This window comes from Lacerta agilis, chromosome 11 (genome assembly GCF_009819535.1).
Source record: "Lacerta agilis isolate rLacAgi1 chromosome 11, rLacAgi1.pri, whole genome shotgun sequence".
In the NCBI taxonomy this organism is placed as follows: Eukaryota; Metazoa; Chordata; class Lepidosauria; order Squamata; family Lacertidae; genus Lacerta; species Lacerta agilis.
This window is the reverse complement of record NC_046322.1, coordinates 54,966,585-54,993,175: the sequence shown is the minus strand read 5'-3', so window position 1 is coordinate 54,993,175 and position 26,591 is coordinate 54,966,585. Positions and strand designations below refer to the sequence as shown.

Genomic DNA, 26,591 nt, shown 5'->3' with positions numbered 1-26,591 from the left:
AATTTTACAAGCTAAAAACTGGAAAACCGAAGAGATACCAACGGTGGAAGAATGGCAAATGAAAATGATCGAATATATGGAACTCGCAGAACTGACCGGTAAACTCCGAGACCGGAGGGATGAAGTGGTACAGAAAGATTGGAAGAAATTTAAAGAGTATTTAAAAACTTATGCTAAGATTAGTATTTAAGAAGTGAACTAGAAGACATACTAGGCTACAGTTATGGAAAATAGATAAAATTAAATAAAGATAGAAGTTTGATAATGAAATTAGATTTAGAATAAGATTAGCATAGATTGATGATTATATAATGTTAAGAATTTACTAACGATGTTATACAATGAAAGCAGAAGGAGGGGACGTGAGGAAGTCAACTAACAATGTTAAGGAAGAGAATGATTATAGTGTTATAGTTGTGTTTGTTGTCAATTTGTTTTGTATTTTTGTATTGTTTTGTTTTTCTTTTGTTATTGTTGTGTTGTGATATATTGTTGAAAATTTAATAAAATTTATTTTTTTAAAAAAAAATCCATTTAGCATTTGTCCAAAGCAGCATACAATGGGGGTGGGGGGTGGGTCTGCACCCATATAGAATCAAGAAGAACAGAATAAAGTAACCAGAAAATCACAAAAGTAATTCTACAGAGACTCCCAATGACTCCCTTTCTGCTGCCCATTTCTGGGAAGAGAAACAAAATACAGTTTGAGGACCATCGCTGAGGATCCGTTGCATATCGAGACCCGATCCCCCCATGAGGTGAAATGACGACACAGGACACCGGAAATAAGGTTAATGGGCATAAACGGCCACAACTTTATTGGTTACGGATGTTGAGCGGTATTGGCTTTAGGCATTGGAACTAACTAACAATATCCGACTCCAGCACGTCGCGCTGGCAGTCCAGGATGAATGGAGCAGGGAAAGAGCAGGCTGAGTCCTGGGCGCGCTCTGGCTTAAATGCAGCCAGCCACGCCCGACAGCTGAGCCGATAGGCCAGCAAGCCGGGCACCGCACCCAGGACTCAGCCAGTAGCGGCAGGGGATGAAACCATCCCCTGCGCACGTGCTGGGATCGTGCCGAATGCAACTCCCCCTCCTTCCTAAGGGGCGGAAATGGATTTTCAGCACTAGCTTATGGAACATAGAGATAGCCTTAATGGCATTATCTTTAAAAATGCCTTCTTTAAAAGAAAAGGCGAGGGGATTATGCTTGGGTGAGGAAGGTGATCTATGTCAAAGGCTTGCATATACAGTGACCCTGAAAGCAGGGAGCAGCTATAAAGAGAGTATCAGACCTTGGCCAAGGAGAAAAGAATCAATCTGACATGGGTTTTTTACTCTCATTTCTTTGCTTGGATAATTAGTAATCGTTCCCCTGTCCTTTTGTTTCTGCTTTGGTATTCTTTCCATTTCTACTGTATGCAACTTGTAATCTTAGCAATGACAGCCGCCAACATATTTGGTCATGTATACTTCGTGTACAGTTTTTGTTGTACTCGTATTTCTTTTGGACTGAACACACAAGGACTTCCAGAAAGAAGAGTCGGAGGTGGAAAAAGATAATTGTGCGCTCTAAAAGTCTTGGTTTTAGACCAATTCTTCTAGCACTCTTCCAGAATTCTGTTTGGGACAGAGAAGCTATGTTTTCCCAAGGAGTCTTACTGCATGCTTGGTCGCTTGTTTTCTCAGCAGAAGCAAGTGAACATTCCCGTTTCAGAAGTCTCAAGGAGCCATTTACTAACAAAACACTCTGTTCCTTTTTGATCCCAGGTATCAGCTTCCTTGTCAAATGGCCACCTCAGCCTGGGCTTTCTGAAATCTGTTCTCTCAGGCTGGGTGAAGATTCAGCCTCCCCCTCTAACTTGGAAGGGTTTTTTGTGTGCTGTGCGTCATTCCAGGGCAAACTCTGGAGACAAGCCTGGTGAGGTCTCTCTCTGGATACAGAAGTCTTCTGGATCAGTGCCTAAGTTGGGAGACTCCATCTACTCCCCAGAGTCTCTGGACTACAGGAGGTTAATGGTAAAGGTAAAGGGACCCCTGACCATTAGGTCCAGTCATGTCCGACTCTGGGGTTGCGGTGCTCATCTCGCGTTACTGGCCAAGGGAGCCGGCGTACAGCTTCCGGGTCATGTGGCCAGCATGACTAAGCCGCTTCTGGTGAACCAGAGCAGCGCACGGAAACGCTGTTTACCTTCCCACTGGAGTGGTACCTATTTATCTACTTGCACTTTGACGTGCTTTTGAACTGCTAGGTGGGCAGGAGCTGGGACCGAGCAACGGGAGCTCACCCCGTCGCGGGGATTTGAACCACCAACCTTCTGATCAGCAAGCCCTAGGCTCTGTGGTTTAATGCCACAGGAGGTTAGGAGATCCCTATTCTGGCCCTCTAAGAGACCAGCAGGGACCCAGGTGGCGCTGTGGGTTAAACCACAGAGTCTAGGGCTTGCTGATCAGAAGGTCGGCAGTTCGAATCCCTGCCACGGGGTGAGCTCCCGTTGCTCGGTCCCAGCTCCTGCCCACCTAGCAGTTCGAAAGCACATCATAGTGCAAGTAGATAAATAGGGACCGCTCCAGCGGGAAGGTAAACGGCGTTTCCGTGCGCTGCTCTGGTTCGCCAGAAGCAGCTTTGTCATGCTGGCCACATGACCCGGAAGCTGTCTGCGGACAAACGCCGGCTCCCTTGGCCTATAGAGCGAGATGAGCGCCGCAACCCCAGAGTCGGACACGACTGGACCTGATGGTCAGGGGTCCCTTTACCTTTACCTTTTAAGAGACCAGCATCTGGAGAGCAGCGGGCGCTGAGTGGAACAGTGCTGAAATCAAAAGAACTTGTGTCTTCAAGCTCAACTGCCACTGATTCAGACAGTGAAGTTGACAAAAAGGTGAAAAGGAAAGCACAAGCTGTGCCTGAAAATCCTGTAAAGAAACAGAAGACTGCTAAAAGGTGCTGCCACCTACAAGCAAAGTAGTAATAGAGATGAGAATATGTTTCAGATTGGTAAAATGAGATACCGGTATGTCAGTGTTTGTGATTTTAAAGGTTAAGTCCTAATTGATATTAGAGAATACTGGATGGATCAAGAAGGTGAAATGACACCTGGCGGAAAAGGTATCTCTCTAAATCCAGAACAGTGGAGCCAGTTGAAGGAACAGATTACAGATATTGATGAAGCAGTAAAAAAAAACCCAGTAAAGATGAGCCATGCAGAAACTCTGCTGTTATAGGTTTAAGTAGCCTTTTTACATTTGCATTCCTTTTCTAAACTATTTGCTTTCCAAGCTATTGTATATTTGGATTGCAAAACAATTTGCAAGATGAGCATTTTTTAATGTGCATTAAAAGTGTATTCTGGGCAAAACTACAAAAGAGAGAGAGGAAGAGAGCAGCATCTGATATGCCATAAAGTGGGTTTGAGGACCGCAGTCACAGTCTGTAAAAAAAAAAAAAAGGAAAGGAAAGGAAAATGGTTCCAAACATTTTCACCATGCCAATCTGTAAATCTCAGAGGCTGACTTTTTCCATTAAGATTATGGTTGCATTTTTTGGATTAAACTGAAATGTAACAAGACAGCAAGAATGATAATCTTTTGCTCTAAATCTCTAATTCCATCTTTTCAATGCTAAAATTGCATTTGATATACTATGCAAAAGTATATCATCCGTAACAGACAAATATCTACTTCTCACAGTGATCTGAAAGCTCTCAGAGCACATGAAAGAAAACATTCTTCTCTCCCTTCCTCCACTCAATTTTTAAATTGCTCTTCAATGTCTTTTATGTTCTTACTCTCATGAGCCGCATAAGCAGGTGCATAGTTGACTTTTGTTTGTGATCATTGTGTTGTAAACAAGTGCAGGGAGATCTGTATGCTGCAAGCAGCATGGGAAACTTCCTGAGCAATCACCTTGTATTGAAATGCCACTGTCCTCCTTGAATATTCAGGCTCCTTCCATCTGCTAGAGCAATTCAGCTTAAAAAATCTGCAGCTGTATCTAAATTACTCAGGAAGATGCAAGTTTTCAGTACTGGAAATTACCATGTCCTGTTATCTCATTGAAATGATGATGGTTGTTTCTGATTTATCATTCAGTTGCAATGATAACCAGGTGACAAAATACATACACAACCCAAAAGACTTAAATGATCCTCAATGTATTTGTCCTTAACTTCAGAGGCCAACAATGGCATCAATCAACAAGCTGCTTACTGCACTGAATGAGGACCAGACCACTGAAGTACTTCTCTGGAATGAATGAATGAATGAATGAATGAATAGTAGAGAGTAGCCAGTTATCAGCTTAAAGATTCAAAACACCTGCAGATTTAATCAAAGTGCCGCACTGCAGAAATTAACTCATTGCTGATCTTGATATGCAATGAGCACAATCATCTAATTAACAGGGACCTGCTGGAAATCTATTTGTTTCAGCAACAATTTTTGGAGAATTAATTTGATTCAGGATTGATCATTTGTTCTGTAATTTATGATTTTATAGTTTCATAACAGAATAGTTTTATGATGTTTTCATGATTTTATTGTACACCGCCTTGATCTTCTTATGAGTTGGTGGCTTAGAAATATTCTGACAAATCGGGGGGGTAGGGAAGCTCTAACCATGGGCCAAATTTGGCCCGGGATGGGTGCCAATTTGACCCACGAGGCTATTTTCCCAAACCCCACTCACCTGTCCCCACCCAAATGTGACAATGTGTGGGGCAGCTGTGTGTCTGAGCTGTCCAGGAGGAACTTGATCACACAGCTGATTCCTTGCAGGAAGTAGCTTCGCTGAGCACAGAGCTGGGAAAGCTGTAGTTCTTTAGCATCCAACAACAAGCTGGCGGTCAGGCTCTTGGGAAACTTTGCAGTAGGGACTAACAGGAGAGCAGGATTAAAGACATCAGGTGACTAACTCATCACTTTTATAATTGAATCAATAAATCACTTATTAAATAATTTGTTTGTTTAAAATACAGGGGCCCCCACCTGCCAATTAAGAATAGAATTAACTCCCATAAAAAGAAAATAGAACGACAATAAAACAGAATTACAGTAGCAGCACCAAATGGGCAAAAGCTAATTTGATAGGGCTACTTGAAGAGGACAGCAATGAATGCTGCTGCTTTGGTTGACTGCAACTTATATTTTTCTTGTAACATTTTAAATCGTAAATTTAAACCGAATGCTTTAACAGAATGGAAGTATATAAATACAGCATATAAATATAAATACTAACAAGAGATTAACACTCATTACAATAAAAGCTCCTCTGAAATTAAGCTAGAAGGACTCCAACTTCTGCAGTGTTACTCAGAAGTAAGTCCCCAGTGCACCCCGCTCAATAGTCCTTACACCCAAGTAACCACACAAAGGAGCGCATCTTCTGCTTCTGATGTCAGGCCTAGCAAGAATATCTTGCAAAGGCGCTGGGAATGTACTCTATCATCTGTGTCGGAATTGGCGTATTAAAACTGAATAATGTATCAGATTTCTGTCTGAACTGAAAGAAAATAGAAAGTTAACAGGATGGCTTTTGATGGGCTTCCTGCTTTTACCAGCTGTGAAAACCACAGCAATATATTTAACATGATTTGAAATGCCTCCTGTGATGCTAACATCCTGGCTTGCTTTTCTGTATTGTGGAATGTTTTGAGCGAGAAAACAATGTACTAGTTATATAGCCTTATTTTTCAGTATTTTTTTCCCCACTAAGGCTAAGCATTTTTACTATAATTTGGAATACGATTTTAGGTACAAACTGGGAATATGCACAGGTCACAAGATTCGCCTTCAGTCTCGATCTGTAACATTGGGAAGCAACCTGGTCTTTCTTAGATTTGACCTGATTTGACTTATTATTGGGTCCCGATCAGATCAATTAAATCTGGAACACTGTTCCCTCCCCACACCCACCCACAATTTATTATAATGGAAAATCTAAAACACCTATAACTTCTCCCCCTTTTCACAAATGAAATTTGCAGTCCAGGAAGCCCCTCTAAAGTGGTGCAGCTTTTTTTGCGAAGAGGAAAAGCCCTGTTTTTATGGGGTCCAACTCACAGTTCTGCAGCTTCTAGTCCTACAGCCATTTCTACAGTTTCCAGACAGATAATCTAATCAGCCAGTCACATGTCGCTGGGGAAACAAACAGCCTCCCTCTGCATTCAACAATGAAGGCCTGGGCAAGGGGGCGGGGCTGGAAAGGGAGCCTTATCTCTCTCCCGATCACTTGCTGAACAGCTGTTCAGCAGCTTCCTTTCAACACCCCCTTCTCTCTTTGTAAAAAAAAAGAGCACGATCTGCTTTTGGCCCCTAGGCAATTTGGCTCCAGGGACCATGCATTCGCTCCATAAGACGCACAGACATTTCCCCTTACTTTTTAGGAGGAAAACAGTGCATCTTATGGGGCGAAAAATACGGTAATATGGAGAGCAGTAGCATGGAAAGGTTGAAGAGTCCCTTTATTCTCGATTCCTCAAAATCATTTTCCTTTATTCACATTGACTTTTCTAGGTTTGTGGTTTGTGGTTCCATTATTAGCCTGGTTAATAGCAAAACTACTAAACCCAACACTTGGTCTCCATTATGTTTTATTCCTTATTGCCGTTTCCTCTATTACAAGCTTTTTCTTAGAGCGGGTTACTTTTAATAAACAAGCAATTACTGGAAATGGCTTTCATACCCAACATAATCCTCGGAGGCCTGTAAATCTTCCTCTGCAGTCATTCTCACATCCCTTCTCCCCAGCCCCTAGGTGAGGACCAGGGTAATGGCAACAACAACAACCAAAAAGGCATCCAGCACTATCAAGGAAATTATGAATCAATTGATCAATTGGCCGAATCAATTGTTCTTGTTTTGACATTCTGCATTAATCAGTAACTAATTGCCCAATTTTAAATGCTTTTAAAAAATGTATTTAGGAAATCAATAATGCAGTAACTGCTTTTGAAACAGAAGACCGAGCATGGCTTCAGAGGGAGGAAATGGACAGGCAAAGCTGGGGCCTGTTCTGCAGCACTGCTGCGCCTCAGAATGCCACTCTCCTTTCACGTGCCTTCCTCGTTCAAGTTTGCTTCCTAACAAAACACGTCCATTTGCAGCAAATCAATAGCTTGCCTAGAATTTCAGGAACTGAATTTCAGGCTCGGGAATGTACAGCCTCCTTCAGTTTCTTTCTTATGGGTTTTGTAATACAGCATTCACAGGTGGAGCAGCAAAGAGAGACGCACGCAACCTCTCACACTTTGCTTTCCAGGAAGAACTCAAAATATTAAGCAGTGGTTGGACATAGCAGACGACACAGTGATTCTCCAAGCAGCTCTCTTTATTCTCAGGCTGGAACAGAACTGGACTGAAGGGCTGAGCCAGCCTGCTTATATAGTACTCAGTAACGTGCAACAGCAACAACTCTCTCTAGCTACCGAATCCGTGAACGGCACTCTCAATCCTTCATTTGCATGTGGACCTGAGTGAGAACTGCAGTCACGGTGGGCAGAGTGAAACTATATACACAACACCCCTAGTGGCCTAGGGTGAGAACTTCAATACATAACACAAAAGATCCCTTGAAAAGTATTCCTATAAGTTCCCTGTGTAGAAGCTGTATGGAAAAGGATAGGAAATGAGCAGGTTCAAGATTGTGTTCCTGCATTGCTTCCAATTATCTCACTAGGCTTGGGCAAGAGAACATTCCAGTTGATTCTTTTCTGAAGCTGATTTATTATGGGTCTTGCCATCATGGCTTCGGCATCCTATACCCTTTCACAAATCGACTACGCCCACTTTTTTCTGGATGAAACCAAAAACATAATTTTATGTCCTTCATGCGGATCTGCTTTGTTCTTCTGGATTCAGTTTGCTGGAAAACCATTTGAGGGTTTTCCTTCTCAGACATTGGCTCTCACTCTAGAAACGCCAGCTGTAAAATGAAGAAAACTGCATGGGTGATTGTTGGGCTGGGAAGAGAAGGAGACAATAAAGGACTGAGATCTATGTAGTAGATTATTCATATGCTTCTTGGGTGGTCATGTGCAAGTCATTTTCTCTTCATGTCTCAATGCTAGAAAGAGGGTTGGGGGATAATATACAGGCCTCTTTTCCTGCTCAAGATGCTGTGAAAGTTAATGGAACAATGATGTAAGTCACTTAATTATGTAAAGAGGCGCCGTGTAAAATTTAAGTGTTCTCCCCACACTTCTCTACTTGAATATGTTCTCTGAAAGTTGGAGAGCAGTTGTTTGGAGGATATTTTACATACATTTGCCACCTTCTTTATTCCACTTCTCTTTGCAATCCCCTGCCCCCCACTGCATTCATGAATCCATTCACTTAAATGTCTTGTTTTTGCCTAGTTTCTTTTTGCAAAAGCTCAGTTAACTGGGCCTGTGAGGCCTTTGGGGCCAAGTCAGCCCCACCTGCCCTACACCTGACATCAGGCCAATGGGGGTTTCCAGGCACCACTGATCAGCGGATAAGCAGCACCTGCAAAGCTTTTTGCAACAGTGAACAAGGATGATGAGAGCTTGCAAAGCCCTACACATGGAGCTATGCAAATTCCAATGATCAGCTGATTGTCAGGGCTTGCATAGCTCCATCTTCTCTGCAAGCCCTGATGATCAATAGATCTTCTTCTTCGACAAAAAAAACAGTCACCTGATATCATTGTGGATGGGTGGCCTCATCCAGCTTTTACATTTGGCCCACAGGGAACGGAGGGCATCCTACTGACTGGATCCAGTTCGGCACGCCGGATCTAGGTGGAGTCATGCTCCATCTCAATATAAATGCAACCGTACAAATTGTAACAAGTTACCGCAGTTTGGGTGTTTACACCTGACAGCATCATACCCTCCAACATTTCTCTGATGAAAATAGGGATGTCCTATTCCATATATTTATTATTTATACCTAATAACCGCACCCATCTGACTGGATTGCCCCAGCCACTCTGGGTGGCTTCCAACATACATTAAAACATAATAAAACTATACAGGGCTGCCTTCAGATGTCTTCTAAAGGTTGTATAGTTAGTTATCTCCATGGCTTAGGGGTCACATAACTGCATACTCTCCAACATTTATCTGATGAAAATACAGGCCTCCTACCATATCCTCCAATATTTCTACGGTGAAAATAGGGACGTCCCAAGGAAAAATGGAACGTTGCGGGATTAAATCAGAAATCAAGATGGTTTCTGTAAATCTAGGACTGTCCCTGGAAAATAGGGACATTTGGAGGGTCTGCAGCACGCAATGGACACCAAATACTGTATTTAAACAGAACTTACTCACAAGGCTTTCTAATGTCTTCACCGTGAATGCTCCCAAATAAAAGGAATTAAAGCAGACTGGGAAACTCTTTTAAGTTCATGGGTATTGTAATGAGGCCTGAACTCCCACCACACCTCCTCCAAAACTTTAGAATGCTTTAAACCTACAAGTTGACACTTTTCAAAGTTACAGCAGATGCTTAAAGCAAAACTGAAACCTCTTTTCATTTCCTAGTGTAGATGTGCTCCAAGGATTCACATTTGATCTGTATTGGCTCCCTGGAGTATGTATTTCTGTCTGGAAGTAAAGTTCGCCCATGTAGGGCACGACTTCCCTGCAAACTGAAACACATCACTTTGTGGCCCTCTCCCCTGAGGAGAACTAGGAAGTGTCATTCTGAGACAGGGTTATGGACCTCTGTGAGAGAATCCTGAGGACCCTCGTGAAAGCTCTTGCTCCCTGTGTTCCTTGGAGGTTGTGATGAGAAACACGCCATCACTTTAAATAGGACTACATTTATGGTACACATATGCCCTCTCATTTATCACAAGAAAACAAGCGTTCCTTCTCAAGTTTTAGAGAGGTCCTAGGGAGTTCCATACTGCATGGAGAATTATGCATTTTGGACCCTTCCGAGAGAGAGAGAGAGAGAGAGAGAGAGAGAGAGAGAGAGAGAGATTGGAAACATTCTGTGACTTTTAATTTCCTTGATACATTGATGTCAAACCTTTTCTTCAAGGGTGACAAAAATAGGCCTTTAGCTGATGCGAAGATTCAGGCTGATTTTTCCTCACAGCTAGTTTATTCATTATAACGTTCTATTGCAGCTTTAGTGTGGAATGTATATTTGATTTATTAATCATTTCAAAGGTTGGATATTTTCTTGCCTTTGTATTAAGGTTTGCGTGTTCTGCAATCCACTTTGTGAGCCCCGTGCAAGACAAAATATAGAATACAAACAAACAAAAGATAGATTTGATCCAAAGTATTGGTGTCACTCGCTACCTCGAGTCCACATGGAGTTCTCCGTCTTGGAATTGCTTGTGCCGCTAGTACAGGGACAGGGAACCAGTGGACTTCCAGATGCTGCAAAATTTGTTGCAAGTGGTTTCCCCACACAGGACTAGAGATGTAAAATTTCCGAAAATGTTGAAGCTCGGAAACAAACCAGTTTTTTTCTGGAAAAAACGGAAATTTTCAGAAAAAATGCTACATTATCTCTTCTTTTTTTCTTTTCCAGATTGAAAGTCATTCTGTTACTTTAGAAACATAAAATATAACTATGGACAATTTTAATGGGCATAAAATTATCACAACTAGCATATTAAAAATATAGTGTATCCAAACAATTATTACAAACAGAATTTACTTTTAAAATAATATTTTATTTGTATTTGTAAGAAATGGAGCAACAATCTCCTGAACTGTTTACTAGTTTATGTGGAACAACAACAACAACAACAACAAAAACTCCACAAAACAATTTTTAAAAATCCAGAAGTAACAATTATTCATATTTCCTCTCCACAGTATTTTAAAAAAAACATTCTCATAAAAAGAACTGAAGAAGGAAGTACCGGTAGGACTAAATTTCAATGAATGGGCATGAAATTTAACCAGAATTATTTTCTGAGCTGTAATGATTAGTATCAGTTTCAGTCTCTGCTTCTGCATCTACTCTGTTGTGTCTGTCATTATCACAGTTATGATGGACTTTTAAAAACTGAATGTTTGCTCGGATTGAAACATTTTTTTCAATTTTTTGGGAAAAAAACTAAAAAGGCTTCAGGGGGAAAAACGGGGGTGGGGGCGGGATGGTTTTTTTCTGGTTTTTTCCTGGGTCTTCACATCACTGCACAGGACACCAAGACCAGGGGGCACAAAATTGAGAAGACCCATAACTGAGAAGATCCATTTGGTGTGCCAAATTTTGACCATGCATAGGGTGCTATGTAACGAAAGATTGCCAAAGTCTGCCCCTGCTACAAGCCCTACAATACCAGATCACTGGCCATGCTGGCTGGAGCTGAAGGGAGTTGCAAGTCCAAAATCAGGAGAGTCCCCATTCTGGCATGAACTGTGGAGCCATGACAGAGGAAAGCAGAACTGCAGGCTTAGCTTTATGCCACAGTTAGATCCAGAGATCCTCTGTTCAAGCATGTGTTGTAAGAAAACATCTGCCCCTATTCCCTTATGGGGTACACAAGAGCCCTTGCAAAGTCCTTTGCAGGTTCTCCATTGGTAGGAGTAAAAAAAACAGAGGCCAACCAGAGAAAAATTGAGAAGCAAAGCAGCCAGTAAGCTTGATCTTTATTGAAGCTGTTGCAACAGCAGTGATTTTTCAGGGGAAAAGACCCAGAACAATGCAGGCATGCTCTTATAAAGACATTTCAAAATCCCTCCTGGAGTCTAGCCCACCCCCAGAAACAGCATCCAATCACAGAAGAGGTTATCCCATGACCACCACCACCACCCCAGATACATCAGAGCTACATCACAAATGGGGGTGGGTGGGTCAGAGGAGGTAACTTGGGAATTTTCCACACCTATGCCATCTCTCCTTGACCCCTCCCAGACACACATTTCTGCAAAACAAAAGGTTTCCTCCCTGGCCGGTAGGGCTAATGGCTGTCCTTTGTGAGGGGAATGGCCCATCCTCAGGCAGAGACTTCTCGCCCCCTCCGTGCAGATGAAAACACTTGGCCAGCTAGGAGACAAAATGGAGTGAGGCCTGTCTTTGTCTGTTGTTTTCAGACATGTGGCCTTATTTGCTTGGTACATTACTAACACACACACACACACACACACACACACACACACACACGTGTGTGTGTGTGTGTGTGTGTGTGTGTGTGAAAGACCTTAAAATTATAACACGTGCCAACCCCCCCCCCCACTTCTGCCAATGGGGTACATGTTATGACCACTTAACATTATACTGTGAGACATCACTAATAAATGAGGAGTATATCGACGAAAACTGAGGGCACAGCTAAATTCAGCAGAGTTATTTGCAGCCGAGATTGATCACTTTGTGCATTCAGCATCGTGCATATCATTTTTTGGCATGTGCTGTAGAACAGCCAGATCTCCAAAAATCTGATTTGCAAGAAAGGGGATAATTGAGAACAAACAGCTGCACTGAGCATTTGTGAGGTTATTTGTTCCCGGAGTGGGGGTAGAGATTAACAATTTTAATTAACACCAAATCAATCTATAAAGATGTCTTAAGAAGAGGGTTGTTGGAATAGGGTCGTTTTCATAGTTGAGCGTGTTGGCAAAGAGTCTGTAACAGCCCAGAAGTTACTCTGCCAAAACAATCACAAAGGGACTGTGACACAAAGGAATCAGGCGTACTTATAACAGAAAAATACATGTGTCAGTAGGCTTTTCCCTGGAAATTGTGGGTTATAATCTTATATGTGATAGCCAGCCAGAGGGATAATGAAGGGACCCTATTTTTAGCTGGCGCTGTGCTCTCTGGCGTACTTAGGGTAATGATTGATCTAGCCCTAATAGCTCACTAGGGCAGCCTCCATCTGAATGGGTGAAACATGGCGACATTTTTGAGAACTTTTTCCTCTGCTTTCTCTTGAGAGAATTAGAGAAACTTCTTACAGGTTTTTTATGGAAACAGGGAACTACATTGTCTGGGAACAGGATGCAAAACTGTAGCAGCAATTTGATGAATTAATGAATGAATTAAAAAGACAAGCAATTGTGACAGGGCGCCGTATTTCACAACCCCAATCTGCATGCCTTTCAAGCCTCTCACATTCCCTGTGTAAATGGCCAGATATGGGAACCATTAAGTGGGGAATTACAGGGTGTTCAGAGCCCCCCCTCCTCCCGGGCACAGAGTACTCTCACTTTCCGCTTCAGTGTAGCTTTCCAACTGCCCGGTCGCTTTATACAGAATCAATAGGACAGGAAGGAAATCTAGATTCTTGGCACCATTAAAAGGGACACATATTGCTAGGCTACAGAATGACTGTCCAACTGTGGAAATTTAACTCTTAATGCATGTCTGCTTTCTTAAAATAGCTCCGGAGGATGCTGTTATCTTGCTTCCATAGCTTTGGAATGAACTCCCCACATCTTCACCCTTTTCATTTCTTTACCACTTTCCCTGTGGGCTGCTTCCAAGCAATGCTGTTCTGCTTTAATCTAGAACAGGGGTCAGCAAACTTTTCCAGCAGGGGGCCGGTCCACTGTCCCTCAGGGGCCGGACTATATTTTTGGGGGGGGGATGAATGAATTCCTATGCCCCACAAACAACCCAGAGAGGCATTTTAAATAAAAGGACACATTCTACTCATGTAAAAATACCAGGCAGGCCCCACAAATAACCCAGAGATGCATTTTAAATAAAAGGACACATTCTACTCATGTAAAAACACGCTGATTCCCGGACCATCCGCAGGCTGGATTTAGAAGGCGATTGGGCCAGATCCAGCCCCCAGACCTTAGTTTGCCTACCCAGGATCTAGAACAAGAATCCCAGCCTCTGCTTTTAGAATCTGTTCTGTAGCCAGGTGGGCTGTTCTTCATCCCCAAGCCTCAAATGTTGAAATAATGCCATTTTAATGATATGAGGTGGGGACCATGATATAAGGGAATGCACTCCTAATCATGATACCCCCCCGGAGGGGGACAAATATAAAGGCAATGGCAGTTAGTTAGAAAGGGGAAGGGTTAAGTGATAGAGCCGATTTCCAGAGAGGAAGGAAATGCAGGTTATAACTAGTCAAATCCTCATAAAACAGCTGGTGGGGGGGAGAAGTAATTGTGCAGTAATTCACTTCTGTCAAATTGTCCATAAAGTCAAATTTTCTGAGTGGCGGGAATAAAACATGGGAGGAGGATGTTTTGATGAGCATTGTATTTAAGTAATTTTGGAATCTGGACTTGGTGGTCTTATGGGGAGCTCCCTCTTGAGCTGGTAATGTCTGCTGCCTCACTTCAAGGTGTGGTCATTTATTCCTGCTCTGTTTGAGGGACTTCCTTCTCATTCTGTTCAGTGGGATCCTGGGCTCGTGCCTCAAAGTCCTGCCCCAACAGGGCCACTGGTTTTGATTGTGATGTCGTGCAGATGCCCTGTTTAAAAGTGAGTGAATGAAGCATGGCTATTCCACAATAAATGCCCATTGTGCAGGGAGCCTACTAACCACATGAATCTTTGGCAGCCATTTTTATACAGGTGTACCTCAGGTTACATACGCTTCAGGTTACATACTCCGCTAACCGAAAAATAACACTTCAGGTTAAGAACTTTGCTTCAGGATAAGAACAGAAATCGTGCTTTGGCGGCGCAGCGGCAGCGGGAGGCCCCATTAGCTAAAGTGGTGCTTCAGGTTAAGAACGGACCTCCAGAACGAATTAAGTTCTTAACCTGAGGCACTACTGTACCAGTTTCTGGCATGCAGCAATGAGGGAATAACCCAGTGTCCTTAAGAATGGCACCCTGCTAATAGACGAGGCTTCATATGGCAGCTCACGGACTGAGTAATCCATATTAGAGAATCCCACAAATATCAATTAAGAGTTTAGAATAGACCTTTTTTTAATTGTTTTGCACTAATTGGGCAAGTGTCTTTTACAGGCACTAGACAGATGTGTGTTTCCTACAGGCAGAAAAAAAAAATCTCCAAAAGAAAGGGAATAATCTCTAGTGAAACCTTATAAATATTTAACTTCTCACCTAAAAAGAGATGTTTGCAGAGAAAGGAAGGTGAGCAAATTACTGTCGCACTCTCACGGAAAATAGTAATAGATGATGGCACCCTTGCAAAAGATGTGTGATACTCTCCCAGTCCGTGTTAATTGAGAACAATTACTCTTGTGAGGACTCTGTTTAAGTTCATTCCACGATATGCTGTAAAAAAGCACAATGTGAATTGGGTTAGCCTTTTATGCAAATCCTTCCTGTACTTGGCATGGCTTAGTTGTTATTGATGGCCACTAGTAGAGCATGGTTGGACAGTGTTCTCGAAGCTACCAACATGAGTCTACAGGAGGCAGTGGAAGACAGGAGTGCCTGGCATGCTCTGGTCCATGAGGTCATGAAGAGTCAGACACGACTATACAACTAAACAACAACAACAACAAGTAGAGCATTGCTGCTTTTTAAAGCACCTTGCATGTGAGATAGTTGTACTGCGGAAGATACGTCTTTTGCATTCCAGTCTTCACATTTCCCTTCTTCCATGCCCATGTCTACCGTACACCCTGCATTGGAAGTTTCTGCTCCGCAGGCTGAAGGATCCAATTGGTTTATGACTGGCACTCCTGTCTACATGGCTACAGAAGAATGCCATAGTTGACTGGCATAGGCTGAGAATATTGCACCGTGGGCCTTTGGTCCACAGGTTGAGACAGCTTCGGTGCTCCCTGTTTAGTGTCATTATGGTTGTTGTAAGGATGGACAGACCAATCTGATTCCACTTCATGTCACTTTCGCATGTGTTAGTTCAATGTCTATTCCATCCTGTTTCCACATTAAAGTATGAACTGTTGTTTATTTTTTAAAAAAATTCGTATGGAAATTATCACAAATAATTGATTTTATACCAAAATAGAGATTTCCAAAGCCAGTACTGGAAACTTCAGTTGTTGTTTAGTCGTTCAGTCGTGTCCAGAGCACGCCAGGCACTCCTGTCTTCCACTGTTTGGTCAAACTCATGTTACCAGCTTCGAGAACACTGTCCAACCATCTCATCCTCTGTCGTCCCCTTCTCCCCTTCAGAGAAGTGTGAAATCTGAAGAATAACTCCAATTTGTTCTGGGAAGCAAGAGTTTTGCCTGCTCACTTAAAAACACAGACCAGATGAAATTTGCTTCCCTCCCTGTATAGTTGCAATGCCTTCTACATATTATTTCTAAGATCCCAGTGGCATAGTTGTTTATCTATAAAGAAATCCTATTTAGTTCAATAGACTGAAATATCGGCTTATTTTGCAATTTTCATTTTTTTAAAAAATGACTGAAATAAATCTAGCGTTATCACCATCAATTGCCCAATACACACATATTCACCATGCATAATGGTTATTATAGTAACTGCTGCCTCCCACATTATTATTATTATTATTAGTAGTAGTAGTAGTAGTAGCAGTAGTAGTATTAAACTTGTTAGTCTCTCGCTGCAAAAGTGTCTCTAAGCAATGAACAATAAATTAAGAGCCAAAGGCATAGCATAAAAACAAACAGAAGAAATTAAATAAAATTACAAAGACCCCCTAAACTCACCTAGAAGTGCTGTGGAGATAGAATATAAAAATGGTGATCAAACTGATCTATTTTTCTAGTGTTGAACAAGTTGCTCACTCATTCTTTAAATGGTTACATGTGTGTGTCAGAGGGTCTGGGCCAGGTTCCCCGGTCATTTCACATTTAACGAAACAGGACTCCCATTTGCTTCTAGGCATTTTCTCACCAAGAAATGCAAGCGCATAACCATCTTCCTTCCTGGCCTTTGAATACTTTAACATGAGATGAAAACACAGATTGAAGTCTAAATGACTTACTGCCCGCCTAAGGAGTCTTTTGTGACAAATGCTGGAATTGAAGAAATCTCATTTTGGTGTTTATGTGGTGTAAAGGCTAAGTGAGTTCATATTTCCATTTAGTGAATCAGTGGTCAACTTGATGGCTTTCATATGGTATCTGAAGTGGCAGGAGGAGAAAGTAATCATATTTATTGGAAAACATAAGCTTAAATACGGTTGTTGTGACCACAGAAAGTTTCCAAAGTCCCAAAAGACCATTTCTGGTTCACTTGCCCCCCCCCCACCACTGAAGCCATGTTACACTTCTTTGGGTTGTTGTTGAAATGATGAGATTAAATGGTAAATAAGAAGCGATAATCATAACCAGCCATCTTGCACAGAATAGAATTGAAAGTCATGGGCAGAACAGCTGTCGGTTCTGTTTTCCCTCACTCTAAGATGCAAAGTGTCTGTTTCACATGGCTATACTAACAGCCTTATAATGGCTGTAAAAAATTAAACGCAGACCCTCACGGGATTCTCCCTTGAGCAGCTTTTAAAATCTGAGGATGCAAATTTCAGAGGGAGCTGCCATTAGTGGTGTTATACAATATTCCCTATTCAGGAATGGAGGGGTTGGTGGTCCGCCCTTTGACATGAACTAACCTAACCTCCAGCTTGGTATCGGCCTGTGCTATGACAACCTTTGATGCTTCTCTTGTGGAAACACTTCCCAAACACTTCCACATGAGGTGACAAATTACTATGAACAGTAACCTTTGTACCCAGTCCTCATGTGATATGATAATTCTTGGCATAGCTCTTTAGATGGCCTGCCATTGCATTGTGGGATTTCACAGCCCCCCGTCTATTTCAATTATCCCATAATAAAATGCTACCATATTTTTCAGTCATTGCTCAGAGCTAGGCGCATGCATCATCCCTGTTAACATCTTTTAGGGTGGGGTTAGGCTTAAGCAAAAGTTCCCAATTCTTGTATGAAGGGAACCGGTTAATTAAATTTGTCCTTGTACATTGAACCTAATTCTCAGGCCCGCTTATGGTCTCAGAAGGAAGCTCAGTTTTAGAGACACATACTTTGTGCTCCTTTATCTCCATCACACATTCATAGCCAGCTTATTAGATAAATGAGAAAACCTGTCACTACCAGACTTGGAGCTGCTTCCCACATTTAGGACTATGTCAGGTGGTGGTGGAAAGATAAGACGGGGGTGAAATATATTTCTGAGCTACATGGGAAGGGAACAAAGAGCAACAGGTGTGGTGAGAGAGTATACCCTGTTGTATTCCTATCCGGTGTGCTCCAGAGCCCATAGTATGCCAACCATATTACCTGGCATCTGTTTCTATAAAGGCAGGAATCTAAGAGAGAAACATTTGGGTTGGGGCAGGATCCCATGTCTAATCCAAAGATCTACAGTGACATAGGATCAGACTTTAGAATAAAAACTAGGAGCTCTATATCCTCATTCCTTCATTGACCAGTCTTTCTCCATGTGCGGTCAACAAAAGAGGTTTAAAGACTCTCTCTAGGCCATGGGTAGGCAAACTAAGGCCTGGGGGCCAGATCCAGCCCAATCGCCTTCTCAATCCGGCCCGCAGACGGTCCGGGAATCAGCATGTTTTTACATGATTACAATGTGTACTTTTATTTAAAATGTATCTCTAGGTGATTTGTGGGGCATAGGAATTCATTCATATTTTTTTTTTCAAAATATAGTCCGTCCCCCTACAAGGTCTGAAGGACAGTGGACCAGCCCCCTGCTGAAAAAGTTTGCTGACCCCTGCTCTAGGCAAATCAAAACAATCTAGTATGAACACCGACGATTGGGAGACACTGGCCTACAAGCGCTCCAGTTGGAGAACAGCCTTTACCAAAGGTGTCATGGATTTTGAAGATGTTCGAATTCAGGATGAAAGGGAGAAACATGCTAAGAGGAAGGCACGTTTGGCAAACCCTCGCTGTGATCAACTCCTGCCCTAAAACCTATATCCCAACTATGGAAGGGTGTGTGGATCCAGAATTGGCTCCCCAGTCACTTATGGACTCACTGTTAAGACTGTGTTCATGGAAGACAATCTTACTCGGCTATGAGTGATCGCAGAAGAAGAAGAAGAAGAAGAAGAAGAAGAAGAAGAAGAAGAAGAAGAAGAAGAAGAAGAAGCTGTGATACCATCCCTTGAAGTTGGTACATGTGTGTATTTTTAGGCCTTAAAACAGTATTGTCACTGGAGCCCTCCAAAGGAATGAGCGATCAAAGGAGGAAGAAAATATAAAGAGTCAAATAGCATATTGGGAGTAAGAACTTTCAAATGAATGAATGTTCGTTGTTTTAGCTCTAGCCCCTAACCAAAGCAAAACTGTTGTCTGTGTACTTAGTGATGGTGGTTTACAAATCCTGATGCGCTTGAATTGCAAACAGAGGGGCAAAAGCTTTTTTGTTTAATGCATGTTAAGGTCAGATTGCAGCATGTAAGAGAAGCAAGAGGCCAGCCTCCTCAGAGACCTATTCTGCTAGAAGGCCAAGAGTCTACTTAATAATAACATACTTAGGCCTGTCCCATGGGTGCTCCAAGGATAATGCTTGTAAAGTGCTTTGAAGATGCAAAGTGCAATCTAAGTATTAAGAATGAGTAACCTTCAGAAGAGCCCTGATGAGAGGGATAAAAGTGCCTGGAGCCACTACTTCCCTCCAGCCAGCCTCATATGTCCTTACCATGAAGGCATAGGGAACAGGTTGACCTAGTTTATAATGCAGTGTAGAAGGCATCTCCTGCTTTGTTGCTTCGTCCAACACACAGAAAGAGCCTTGTGTCCAAGGTAAAGCAGGGTAATTGCTATACCAATACATCATTCCTAACAATGATCTTTCAGAGCTGTTGACATCATGCTACCGCTGGGCCATTCCATTGTCACGGGTGGGACACTTTGACCATGTTTTTTGGTATTCACACATGTGTAACAATGTAAATATACATAAAAATTAACAACCAAAATTTAAACTATGTTCTTAATAAGATACTGAACATTTTACTAATTTTTTTATTATTATTATGGATATTTTTGACAATTTTAGGGTGGGACAAAAAAAGGACATGGAGCTTGAGATAAGTTTGATTTATGGAAAAACTCTGTGAGTTGGGAGGTGAATCAATGATAAACTCAGCATATCTGTTTAAATCAATGTTTATTGGTTACAACTATGCAATCAGGAATTAAGTTTAAGAAATTTAACAATACAAAATTAAGGAAAAATTGCTGTCACGGGTGGGACAATCATCAGAAAACTTTTAACTTGAACACTTCTGTGAAGACTACGTGGGTGGACTTTTGAAAAGAAGGTCCATAAAATGAACTTCTTTTGTCTTTAGCTTTTTAAAAAATGGTTAGACTGCACGTTTGGAATCTTCCTCACCAAAGTCCAGCGCTCATCTAGCATTCTTATCAGGCTCATTTTTCATGGAATGGCCCCGCTATGCTGCAGGTAGACATGTCAGGGTAGAAATAGGATTAGCACAGCGGTGGGGGACCATCTCCCACTAGTGATTGGGGAGGCCAGAGGCCAAAGCAGGCTGAGCAATATATATAAATTTTAAACTCATCTAGTTTCCACATACACTTACATACCCCTCTTTGTTCTCCATTGAGAGTTCAATGGCACGTTCTATACCAGGCAAAACAAACTCAAGGTTTTGTTTAACAATATCTGAAATATTGTTTTTTTGACTTGTTAGCCACCTTGTGTTTTATCAAAGTAGGCTGGATATATGTGGTGTTTTTTTTTTAATGAGTCAATGTTGGGGATACCATTTGCATTTCCTTCAGCAGCCCAGAGCAACACTAGGCTACAGAAGAGCACTGTGGGGAGTTAAAATGGCGGCTTCAGAATCCTCCCCCTACTTGACACTGATGTTTGGCTGTGTCCCCTTTCAGCCCAATAAAGGTTCTGTGGCAGTGAAAAACCTTCATAAGCCCTGAACTGGATGAGAGCCATCGGTCCAAAACGAAAAGGTTGCCACCCTTTTTACCGAGAGCGTCCCATCTTCCATGCCTTTGTGGCCATGCCCTGTGGAAGCTATTAACAAGCTTATTAGCACTAACAAATCCTTTTATGAGGCATTTTGGAAGGCCTTCCCCTACCAAGGAGCAATGAACAGTTAATCTCCCTTCCATGCTTCACTTTCAGTATGTAAATAATTAATCACATTGATATTCTATCAATACATCTTTCTTTAATGTTTAAACGCGTGTTAATAATTCAAATATCTATGGGTGACCTCTCTGCACTCCTGTGATTTTTGAAAGCCCCAGTCCTCTTTGAAGGAAGTCTATCCTTATCATGTACAGCACAAGTTAAAAGCCTTTTGTTTCGTGATCTCCCTCCCTCCCCCTCTCGCAACCCTTCCAGCAGGCTCCTCTTTGCTTGCATGGCCCCAGTGCAGTTTTTAATGGAATACAAAGTTCAAGGAGTTCGAACCACCAATTCAATTATAATAAACAGGCACAGCGAAGACGTGCACAGGCTGATTGACAAAAGCAGTACGGTGTGAAACCCGTTCACCCTCCGTTATATCTTCAGGATGTGTTCTTGTTCCAGGACAAAATGTGAATGGGGGAGATTTGGTCCCATTTACATAATGAACTGGTGGAATCAAATGGCTCTTCAAAGCGTACTTAAATACTGTGATCTCTCCCACAGTTTTCTTCAACACACATAGCATATGACAAGACTGGGCATTTACCACTACACAATTGCTTCCAGGACTATCTATCTATCTATCTAGCTAGCTAGCTAGCTAGCTAGCTATCGACTGCAAGAAGATCAAACCTATCCATTCTCAAAGAAATCAGCCCTGAGTGCTCACTAGAAGGACAGATCCTGAAGTTGAGGCTCCAGTACTTTGGCCACCTCATGAGAAGAGAAGACTCCCTAGAAAAGACCCTGATGTTGGGAAAGATGGAGGGCACAAGGAGAAGGGGACGACAGAGGATGAGATGGTTGGACAGTGTTCTCGAAGCTACTAACATGAGTTTGGCCAAACTACGAGAGGCAGTGAAGGATAGGCGTGCCTGGCGTGCTCTGGTCCATGGGGTCACGAAGAAGTCGGACACGACTGAACGACTGAACAACAACAACATCCCATATGAACCAAACCAACAAAGTCCTCAAGACAATCTATTTATCAGGCTTTATATACTGTCCTGTTTAATCCTAAAAAACCTCAAAGCATTGTCATTTACCCTTCCCCCCCCCCGCCCCCTGTTGATTTCATACATCACCCATTCGGGGATCCAGGTTAGCTAATGCATTTCACACCTTAAGATGTAGACCCTCTGTGGGTTAGGGTTAACATGCAAGAACTTAGACTTTCCAGCTTTCATGTAGCTATGCCACATAGAATAGCTGTCACTGCTTTGCCATTTTCTAGGTCAGTAAAGCTATCATGCTATCCCTCCCCAGTAAAGAAGTGCCTAGATCTGATGAGAAACCTATGCAGTCCCATCCGTCCCCCCCGCCCCGTTTGAACCAGGGGTTTGACCATATCATATACCTAATGTGTATTATAGATTTGGAACAGACATTCTGATCTCCAAGACAATAGTACACGATCCATTTCTCTCTACTGCTCTAAGCTAGCACCTGCTTAGCCTGTACTGTTTTTCCAATGGGCATCATAATATACGATTTGGCCTCCCACAAATGCCTTCATTCTGTCCCACAGAAGTGCTCCGCTGACAGTAGACAAGTCATCAAATGGCAGGAGACCCTTGATTTCTGTTTTGATTGTTTGTTGAAAGTGTAGCTCATGTTGCAGTGATGTATTTGGTTTCTAGTGTGAAGATCTTTCACTTCCCATATTCTGAAAATTAATTGTGATAGTCACTGGGGTGTGATCTTCTGATATTATATAAGGCCCTATAAGTAACACAGCAAATAATGGGAGTAGAGATCAGAAAATAATCACGCCGTGAGCTTATTCGATAGTCTTTGGCAGATAAGTTATAACCCTTAATCTGTGAGCGATCCATCCCTACCTAAATGTACTCTGTACTTTGTCCTGTACAACTAGGGACACTTCTGCAGAAGCCTGCTTCCACCTATGCATGCCTCCACCTGCGCTGGCCCTACATTTCTGCACAACAAAGCAAAAATCTGTGTCTGCTTGTACATGAACAAGCTGAGATGCCAGCGTAGCTATAGAGCAGTGCCACCAAGTGATTAACTGGTTTAAGTAGCCAGAATGGAATATTGCATGACCACAAGCTTAATGTGAGTCAACAGTGCGATACAGCAGCAAAAAAGGGTTAATGCTATCAACAGAAGTCTAGTGTCCAGATCAAGGGAAGTAATAATACCACTCTATTCTGCCTTAGTCAGACCACACTTGGAATACCATGTCCAATTTTGGGCACCACAATTTAAGAAGGATGTTGACCAGGTGGAACGTGTGCAGAGGAGGGCAACCAAGATGATCAAGGGTCTGGAAACTAAGCCTGATGAGGAGCGCTTGAAGGAGCTGGGTATGTTTAGCCTGGAAAAGAGGAGACTGAGAGGAGATATGATAGCCATCTTCATATATCTGAAGGGCTGTCACATCACATGGAGTAGGGAGCATGCTTGTCTTCTCCTGCTCTGGAGGGTAGGACTCGAACCAGTGGCTTCCAGTTGCAAGAAAGGAGGTTCCTACTCAACATCCAGAAGAACTTTCTGATGGTAAGAGCTGTTCAACAGTGGAACAGGCTCCCTCCAGAGATGGTGGATTCTCCTTCCTTGGAGGTTTTTAAACAGAGGTTGGATGGCCATCTGTCCTGGATGCTTTAGCTGAGATTCCTGCATTGCAGGGGGTTGGACTAGATGAACCTTAGGGTCCCTTCCAACTCTACAACTTGTTTGATTCTATGATATTTTAATGGGTAATATAAGGGATGGCTGTCATTGTTTTTTGGCCATGCTTTCCTTCCTGTGTTGCCTGTTCCAACCTGCAATCTCCAGCTGCGTCATGATATGTAGACTCTTTTCCTATTATAAATACAGAACCAGATCCCCCCCCTTTCTCTCCTAATGCCTTCACTTTCTGTGCTTCTTGCCAATTCCATTTTCTTTCTTCTTTCTTTCTATCTATCAGTATTATGATATGCTGCTGCTGTTGCTGCTGCTGCTATTACCATCATTGTGCATGACACTTTACAGAAAACAAGAGAGTAGGTCCCTGCCCTGAAGTGCTTACAATGTAAAATTCAATACATGGAAACAACAGAGGACAGAGGAGGCAGGAGTAGACGGGAGATGAATGGGCAATTATTGCAGTTAAATGTACTTAGGATAATTTTCAGGCTTATCTATAGTGGGCCCTATTGGAAATATGCTGTCATATAATGACATTATCATTAACCTTACTGAATGACATTATCTTACTATCATTTCTTTCCTAAAGACACTTATGCTCAAACTTACATGGTATGATTATTTCCTCTGTGGGCTTTTTAAAAAAACAAGACAAAACACCAAGTGGGACTTGAAGCAGCCTGCATCTGATCTGAAGGACAGGCAGAGAGAAGCTCACCACTTTCCCTCAAGCTAACCTAAAGGTCAGTTCCAGAACTAAAGCAGAATATAGCTCAAGTCTAGCTCTCATGTCTGCATTATTTGCTTTTTTTTCTGGAAGCAAATAACACGGAAATGAGAGCTAAGCCTTTAAGTCATGTGAAAGCTCAAATATAATGCAGAAATTAACAGTTAGGGAAACATCAGGAGAACGGAATAAACTGCCCTATGATTTCAGCATGTATCACTTCAGTTATGCACATCTCACTTCTGCCTCCATGGCATACTTGAAATCTCTTAAAGTTCAGTACAGATGTTGGGAGGGGCATAAAGCCAGAACCATGAAACAATAAGCAGGTGTTTCTTAAGAAGAAAATTTCACGTGGGTAACAATCAGCATGCTATGAGTTTTTGTTTTGTTATGTTCAAGTCCCCCCACAGCCAAATATACAAGCAGGAACATGAAGAGGTATTACATGGTGGGATAACTCACTAAGTGGAGGCTGTTTCCAGAAGCAAAAGTAACAGGTGATCCTGCCCTCTAGCCCACTGGATGGTTTTAGTTCTCAGGAATGACCCCAAAGGAAGAAATCCATGCTTGCTAATGATGAACTTTCCAAGTCCAGTTGCTGGTCAGTTGCTTCATTCTCCAGTGAATGGCCAGTTTTAACCAGGAGCTGCATGTATGTTTATGCAGGAATTAAACTGTCATTGCCAGGGGCTACCGGGGGCGGCCAATGCGGAGGCACCCCCGGGGGGCGGGGCGTTGCTCCGCAGTGTGCATGCGTCCTGACGCGTGCGCCGTACGTCATGACACCATGACGCACGTGTCAGGACAAATGCACCGCGGAGGCAAGGGGTGGGCCAGCGAGGCGTCACGCTTGTGGCTGGAGTGACACCCCTCCTCACTGGCCCGCCCCTCACCTCCATGCATGGTTCCGCCCAGGGCCCATCCCAGCACCAAAATAAATAAATAAAGGAAAGTGTGAGCCGGCCGAGCGAGAGAGAGAGAGCAAGCACAAGCCAGCTGCCGCCGCGCACCGAACAAGGTTTTGGGATTGGCTGGGAGTCACCGATCGCAAGGGCGGGGCCCCGAGTGTCACTCCCTCCAGGGCGGTACCCGGGGCGGCCAGCCCCCTACGCCCCTCCCTTGCTCCGCCCCTAGTCATTGCCTTTTACCAAATGTGATACCATTAGAAGAACTTGTTTGATCAGATGTGTCCTTTTAAAAAAATATTTTAAAAATGGATGGTTATTTGAGAGTCACGTCACGTGAAAGCTGCAATGGAACACTTCCCATCCCGTTTCCGACGATAAATGCTACATTCCTGAATTTTCAGAAAGCAACAAGAAGACAGCTTTTTAAAAGACGGACTGTGACGAACCTCCCCTTCACACTCTCCCCTTGTTACTAAGTGAATTTCTAATCAGGTGTTCTGGGTCAAATTTCAATCCACCCCACCTGTCCCTCTGAGGTCCGTCTGTTATGTCAATCCCCTTTTATTTATAATCTGGGGATCCCTTAGTAACGGGAGTTTTCCTGACCAGCAGCCGTGGCCGGTTATATCCTCTGCTCTGGGCTTCAGGGGTTAAACTCTTCTTTGCCTACAGTTCGGGGTCTCTCTTTCATTAGATCCCTCACTATATCAGTTAGCTAAGCCCTCTTAGCAACTCTGTGGCAATACCAGGGTTTCCGCCCGCTAGCCCCTCCTGAGGGAACTCCAAGACACAAACTATCACCCTGCAGGTCAGTTTTGTCCTTTCCTTGAGTTCACCTCCTCATGAGCATACATAACTCGCTGGACCAAATGAACGACGATATTTTCTTAGCTCAACAATAAGAAGTCTTTATTTCTTTCAGAACATAACGGTTTCAGTAATGGTTTATAAGCTTAGTTTCATAACAGAGTAAACTCTTTCTTTCAGCATCATATACACATCTTCAACCTATCCTAACCTACCCACCACTATCCTGGCCCCACGCCCTCCTTCTTCCAGTCACCACTCCTCACACTCTAACGGCTGCTCCTTCCTTTTTAAAGAGCGGAATGGCCCGCCTCCCATGGGATATCTGCCACTCAAACTGGGGTACCCATTAACTCATAAAATCCCTTAACTTAGATACACAGCATACATTTAAAGCACACATGCCCAGAAGAATCCTGGGAACTGCAGTTTACCCCTCACATAGCTACATTTCTCAGCACCCTTAACACACTACAGTTCCCATGATTCTCGGGGGCTAGGGTCGAATGTGCTTTAA

The 26,591-nt window shown here is 42.8% G+C and overlaps 1 pseudogene; it reads left to right on the top strand.

Annotated features, from left to right (window-relative positions):
• Positions 1 to 76: 76 nt before the first annotated feature.
• LOC117054753 lies at positions 77 to 3,226 on the top strand (annotated as a pseudogene).
• Positions 3,227 to 26,591: the final 23,365 nt, after the last annotated feature.